The sequence below is a fragment of the Micropterus dolomieu genome, linkage group LG08 (genome assembly GCF_021292245.1).
Source record: "Micropterus dolomieu isolate WLL.071019.BEF.003 ecotype Adirondacks linkage group LG08, ASM2129224v1, whole genome shotgun sequence".
Lineage (NCBI taxonomy): Eukaryota > Metazoa > Chordata > Actinopteri > Centrarchiformes > Centrarchidae > Micropterus > Micropterus dolomieu.
In genome coordinates this window covers 1,735,972-1,742,582 of record NC_060157.1, presented here as the reverse complement: position 1 = coordinate 1,742,582, position 6,611 = coordinate 1,735,972, and the positions used below count along the sequence as shown (strand labels likewise).

At 40.0% G+C, this 6,611-nt stretch overlaps 1 protein-coding gene across 3 annotated transcripts in view; it reads right to left on the bottom strand.

Annotated features, from left to right (window-relative positions):
* Positions 1-6,194, bottom strand: part of LOC123975174 (tyrosine-protein phosphatase non-receptor type 7-like) — a 24,329-nt gene extending 18,135 nt beyond the window's left edge. The window contains exons 1-2 of one of the 3 annotated variants that reach the window (XM_046056404.1): positions 6,107-6,194; positions 993-1,076 (exon numbers count right to left, since the gene is read on the bottom strand). The gene's annotated coding sequence lies outside the window, so the exon portion shown is untranslated. Of the gene's footprint in view, positions 1-992; positions 1,132-6,106 lie in introns of those variants that run through there. The other 2 variants (XM_046056407.1, XM_046056405.1) reach the window with 2 other exon arrangements.
* Between the last annotated feature and the right edge of the window lie 417 nt (positions 6,195-6,611).

The following is a 6,611-nucleotide window of genomic DNA, read 5'->3' as shown; positions in this document are numbered from 1 at the left end:
GGGGGGGGGGGGGGGGGGGGGGGGGGGGGGGGGGGGCTTTCAGTCGGCGTGCATGGTCATCATCCATCTCTTTGGCCCAAACAGAAGATAGAATGACTTTTGCAAGATAGACTTAAATAAAGCTCCTTCTGATTCTGATTGTAAGAGTGTAAATTATAATATTTGCTGCAGCCACGTTAGTTTGTCCGAAGGTAAAGAAAAAAAGCCAGAAAAGTCTGTTAAGTGTGACGGGTGACGAAAGTGGAGATTCTGTCCTGATCTTTACCTCCTCAAGGATCGTAGGGAGGTCACATGTGTCTTGTTGGACCGTTTCTAAAAGCCCCTCAGTCCTTGTGTAACTGCAGTGAGAGTGTCTGCTGGATGAGCTTCTGGTTCTCTGCTGGGAAACACTGGATTGCTCTTTCGGGTTGGGAGTTTTTCACTGCCCGAGCTCAAGCATCTCATGGTCTTGTTTTATTGTAAACATACCCGCAGGCACATTTAGCTAAAACAGATGCAGTCTAATACAACAGCCCTGTAATAAATGTTTCAGAGACGCGTTGATCCAACTGTGGGATCATTCTGGAGGATGGTTATGGTGAGGGTAGGGGGCTCAGGTGGGCTGTCAACACCTTTAACACGAACGTGCTAGCACTTCCGGTCTGTACGAGACGGCCCAGAGCGTCTTAAAACAAAAACATAGTAGTGTGGATGGAGCATCAGCTCCACTTCCGTCACGACCCCAAACAAATCATCAGTATGCTGTTTTTGCATTGCGGCCTCTGAGAAACGCTTTTTCTCCCATTTAGCTTCTAAACTAAAGGAAATAACAGTTTCAGTAATTATGAAGACATTAGCATTGCTTGTTGCTCTGGATTGCAATATAAAAGAATGACTTTGGACTCACACACAGACACACACGAGACCAAACAGACCAGTAACAGGAGGCGCTCCACAGATCAGCTGAATCTCCGTCAATACTTCTTAATAGTAAATGTATTGATTAGGCTTACCAGATGTTTGACAGCCATTCTGTTTTTGTGTAATTCAGGTCAGTAAGGTGTGAATCCTCGTCTGATACTGGAGCTCCTGCTCACCTGTAACAACAACATAACTGACTGAACTCAGAGCTGCTCGCACGTCAGACTGACTGACTGACCCAACAACTAACCCGCTTAACTACCTAACCAGAAGTGAAAGAAGGCAGATCTCTGCCGATGACAAACCACCAGGGACAAGAAGAAACAAGAAGTGCACAGCGGGGGAAAAAGGGAGTGAGAGAGAAAGTGATAGTGAAGGAGGGAAAGTCAAAATATGAGGTGAAGGAGAAAGCAGAAGCAGCAGGAATAGACATGTCCTGTTGTTCTGGCCGTTATTACCCTGATTCCAAGTGTTCAGGTAGAGAGAGAGCGAGAGAGAGACCTGAGGGGAGAGAGAGAGAGAGAGAGAGAGAGAATGAGTCAGAGAACGAATGAAAACATAGATAGAGAGATAATGAAAGAGAGGAAGAGAGATGCTCCAGGCGTTGATTATTAACACACCAGCAACAGCTGCTCATGAATCATTCAAATCATACAGCACAGCAGCAGCACACTGATATTACACACATTCATATAACATAACACAATAACAAACATGAATGCGACTCTGCGCCTCCGGACGGAGGAAAAACTAAAGAGCACACATTGACTCAAGCTCACACCTACACAGAGTTTCACACTCGGCAGTCCACAACGGAAAATTAAGTCCGACTGAACTTTGAACCCCAAAGTTACGACTGCGACAAGATGCTGGCGATGTCTGCTAAACCCCTCCCACAGATAGCAACGGTCTAATCGCAGCTCAGCAGGTGTGTCAGAGTTTGTTTCCGGGATATGCACTCTGGATCCAAAACGTTTCCAGAAACAAACTGTAAGGAATGAGCTCAACTGAGTGTCGGCTGCTAACTAAGTTTAAAAGGCACTTAATTAATTCTTATTTCCAGTTTGTATTTCTGAATTTTATTCATCTTTTAAAGACGGCATGAATCCTGCGTAAAGCAGCGAGGGTTTTGTCTTCTTCAGATCATGTTCTGCATTTCTCTGTTTCAGGACGTCGTTACGCTTTAACAGCTTTTAAAAACCAACCGCTGCTCTAATTCTTTAATCCCTTCTGCAATTAGACTTTTAAATGCATAAAATCTATTATTCATTTATTCTTCTCCATGGTGCACGTGAGGCTTGTGTGCTGTTCCATATGTCGTGTTGTCTGTAGCTGCTCTAAACTAATCGCCCCCTGTGGCATTAATATATTTATTGAACTGGATTTTGTCGAGCATTTGTGAATTTTATTACAAGGAGTAATTTTTATTAATGTTTCCAGTGGAAATGAACCTAGCTGCACGTCGCCTCTTCTGTACCTCCGAAGCTTCCGTAGTCCTCCGTCTTCCCGTCACGGTTGCATTGCTGAGGGTAAGATGTGTGGAAAAATGTATAGTTTTCTTTGGAAATTGAACTGTTCATGAAATAACTTGCATACTGTTTACTGTTACTGTTATTTTAGCCAGCTTAAAATACGTAGGATGTTTGCACCTACCTTTCATTACAGCAGGCGGCCGGTGTCACGTGGCCAACGTCAGAAATTTTACGTTCGTAATCATACACATTACACTGTCCCTCCAGGATTTTAACTATTAACGCAAACTCAACAAATCCCCACAAATCCGATCATCGCTGTTTCCTGCAAAACGCTGTCGCAGACACAGACATGAGCGGGTTCAACATTTCACACGTGCCGACAACAATTACAGCCAAGGACCGCGAAGACCAGGATCCAGATCTTCTTTACCAAAGCGGGGAAACTGTTTTTTAAAACGTGCAGCAAACACAAGACAACAAGGAAACGTTAGTTTAGTTTATCGGAGGGACAGGCTGCTGTCTTGTTTGCATGACACCTGACTGTGCGTGTGAGATTTAAGAACATTGTTTAGGAATCAAAAAGTTTAGTGTTTAAACAAGTATTATTAATTCAACTATATTTAAATATATAAATATTTTAAAAATCACGTCTAACTTTGCAGTTTTCACAATTTCATTGCAAATAAACAGCCAACAACTTTGCAACTTTCATCGCAGTCTTTTAGAAAAGCTGCCGCAAAATCAGGCATTTTAGACACAAACAAGTCCTGCAGGGACTGATTACAGCAAAGCCAATCAGATGTTTATACAAAGAGAACGTTTTCTCACGCTTTGTTGAAGTCGTAGTGTAAAAAGTAATCCCCAATGGAGCAGCTTGCTATACTCATACATGCTTTAAAAAGGTGCATGAGTAAGTTCTGTATTTTCAATGTTTAGGGAGCAGACTGAAACTGAAACGGGTTTATCAGAAGTTGATATATTTATTAGAAGTATTCACTCAACCCTACTGCTAACGTTAGCACACAGCGTTAGAACAGCATTATTTATTTCCTCCCTTCAGATTGTAAATAACTCTACGTCTGATAATGAAACTGCTGTAACTTGAATTAATATTATACATAAGCTGTACATAAGATAAGCTATATATATGATATTATTGTCTGAAATTATAATGAATACACTAATATTAGTTCCACTCAAACCTTAACAAGACAGAAAACTGTTTTATTTGTGAATCAGCTGTTGAAATGTTACAAACACTCTGCAGGCTGACATAATAAAGCGTAACCTATAAATATAATAGTATTATACTGACATTAAACTTTTTATTTATTGTTATAATATTGTAGTAATACACAAATGTATACTAGTTACTCCTCCAGGGGGATGGAGCTTCTGCAGATGTAGATTCAGCCACAGCCAGTACGAATATTTGCTCCTTTTTTCCCCGCGTTTTTTTATAAATTTATTGTTGCAATGTAAATTGTGTTTGTGAAGCAGAGTGCCCGACCGGCAAAGCTGGTGCGTACACACCAGCGATCCAGAGATCCCTATTAAAGTTCCCTGCGACACAAGAACAACGCTGCCTCTTTGTTTCCACGTCGTCTTCATCGACCGCTGAGGAGGATGACTTGACCTGTTGGCTTTCTGATTTCTGTACGCAGTCAACACATGCCTACTTCTGACCCTGTAGAGGGTTGACCTTTTCAAGAGTCAACTGGAAACAGTAACACTCAGACAGAGAGCACTGAACCAACTCAAGGAGCTAATGTTAGCTACAGCTGATAAAATCTGCTTCTGTTATCACTGATGTTTACGAGCAGCTCTGGGATGCAAAGATTCTGCTCACTAAACACACAGAGATTATACTGTGAGATAAAGACGTTCATCAAATCAAATCAGGTGAAAACATTCACGCATTATTATCTCCTCAGTGTCGTTATCGCTTCACTATAAATAAAAACTCTTTCTGCCAAAGTTTTTTTTAAAGGTTCATTCACAGTAAACAGCTTTATGTCATTAAATATATTAATGGTGTAGTTATTATCACACACATGTCTCTACTAATATACAGTCTTGAGGTACTTGTACTTCACTTGAGTTGTTCCAAGTTCCTCCACAGCAATGCAGAGGATAACATTACTGTACATTACTGTCATTAATGCTGTAAATTAAACCCAAAACACTACATAATTTAGCCAACGTTAACTCTTCATGGTTCACGTGGAACATTAAAATGCTGCTTAACATGTTTATGCATCAGAAATAATGATCCTAAAATAAAATATATAACACTGACAGGGTTGATTCTGCTGCATGGTGAGAAGGGGAGAGACAGTAACGACTCATTCTTTCACCTTTTATAATAAAGTATAGTTAACTGTAAATATGATTCAAAGCAGGAATTTAAGGATAATCTACATTTAAGGCTGATCTGCGCAGGTCTGAGCGTGCATTGATTTTAAGGCCATAAATTCTAATAAAAATAAAAATGTAATATATTTTTTTATTAAGATAAAGGACATAACATGTTTGCATTCACATATTAAGAAGGAACTTGTCTGAGATTTTAAATAAAAACAAGAATAACAAATATAATATTCATACTAATGCGCAACTTCCACTCACATTAAACCGAAGTCGTTCCACATTTGTAGGAAACAGCAGCTGCTATTGATCGAACACACGTGTGAGATGTTGATCACAATAAGAAACAGTTTCTGTCTCTTTTGACGTTTTTCCACCGTCCCGGCTCTCCCAAACTACAGCACAGCCAAAACTTACATATTTACACTACAATAAGAAAGTTTTCTCTCACGTTTCCATTACATTTAAAGTAATGCTCATTTCAGGGGCTGACAGGTCATTAAAATTAACAGCTTGTCACTGTATAGAATAATAAGATCTCCATATAACAAAAGTATTTTTATAAATAATAATTTTACAATAGATAAAAGGACTGAAATTAGCCTACTTTCAGGCGTACTTGAATGTTCTTAATGATAAACATTACTGCACACCCAAAACTTACATATTTACACTACAATAAGAAAGTTTTCTCTCACGTTTCCATTGTTTCGCTTTGTTTTAGTATAAAATGTAACGGCCATTACATCAGCTAGAATAACTCATACATGCTCTAAGTTGATTGATTGTTTACGCGTCATTATTTATGAACTGCTCACCACAGTATAGAATAATAAGATCTCCCTATAAAGTAAGTGTTTTGATAAATATGTCATGATTTTGCAATAGATACTATGACTGATAGAAGTCTGTGTTATTTTTTTATTGCTATACTTTTACCTTGTAAAGCACCTTGGCTGTTTTAAGTGTGCTCTCTAAATAAAATTGATATTAATATTCTGAAATATCAACACTGTGACTCCATCGTCTTTCCTGCACTAGTTATATTACTGTACTCAGTAAAAACACATATTGTTACCCACTTCTTCCCTTGGACTTACATATTTGTCTCAGTATAGGTACTGAGGAAGTATTTATTGATGCCTTGTATGTACTTCAGTAGGTGTACTCTAATATAGAGTGTTGAGGAGAGAATCTAAGTACATCTTCCATCTCTGGTTATTAGAATTAAACAACATCACTGTCACAAAGGTCATCAGACTGAAATGATTCACCCCACTAACGACACACACCGCATCTGCTTCTTTACACGCCTCCATTCAAAGTCGTGTCTCAGGTGTACAAGTTTCTCCCGTCTCTCTCACCTGTTGGTGTTTCGTCTTCCTCCCGGTCTTTTCCTAAACTGCGTCTTCCCCCTCGTGCCTTCTCCTTTTCGGTCCTCGTCGCGCTTCGCTCGTCTTCCTTTTTCTGTCTCATCAGTTGCTTTCTGACGGTTTTATTTTTTTGGTTTTTTTTGTCTACCTTCTTCTCTGCCACTTCCTTTTCTACACCCACCCACTGTCTCATTACCACACAAACACACACACATGCACACACATTTTTCGCACACACATACACTTTCTATTCCCCTCATCCAAGGTTAGACTGCACGCCACGGGCTTCAACATTGTGTATCTGTGTATTTATTTTCATGTGTCGGTACGTGTGTGTGTGTGTGTGTGTGTGTGTTAACCCATCAGCAGTGCTTCACAGTGGGGCTGTATAAACTGATTTTCCACGCCTTGTCCCCCTCCAGCTGTCAGATGAGCTGCAGCAGGATACAGTCCTACTGGGACACAGTCAGGACGGCTAACCTGCTAGCGTTATTAG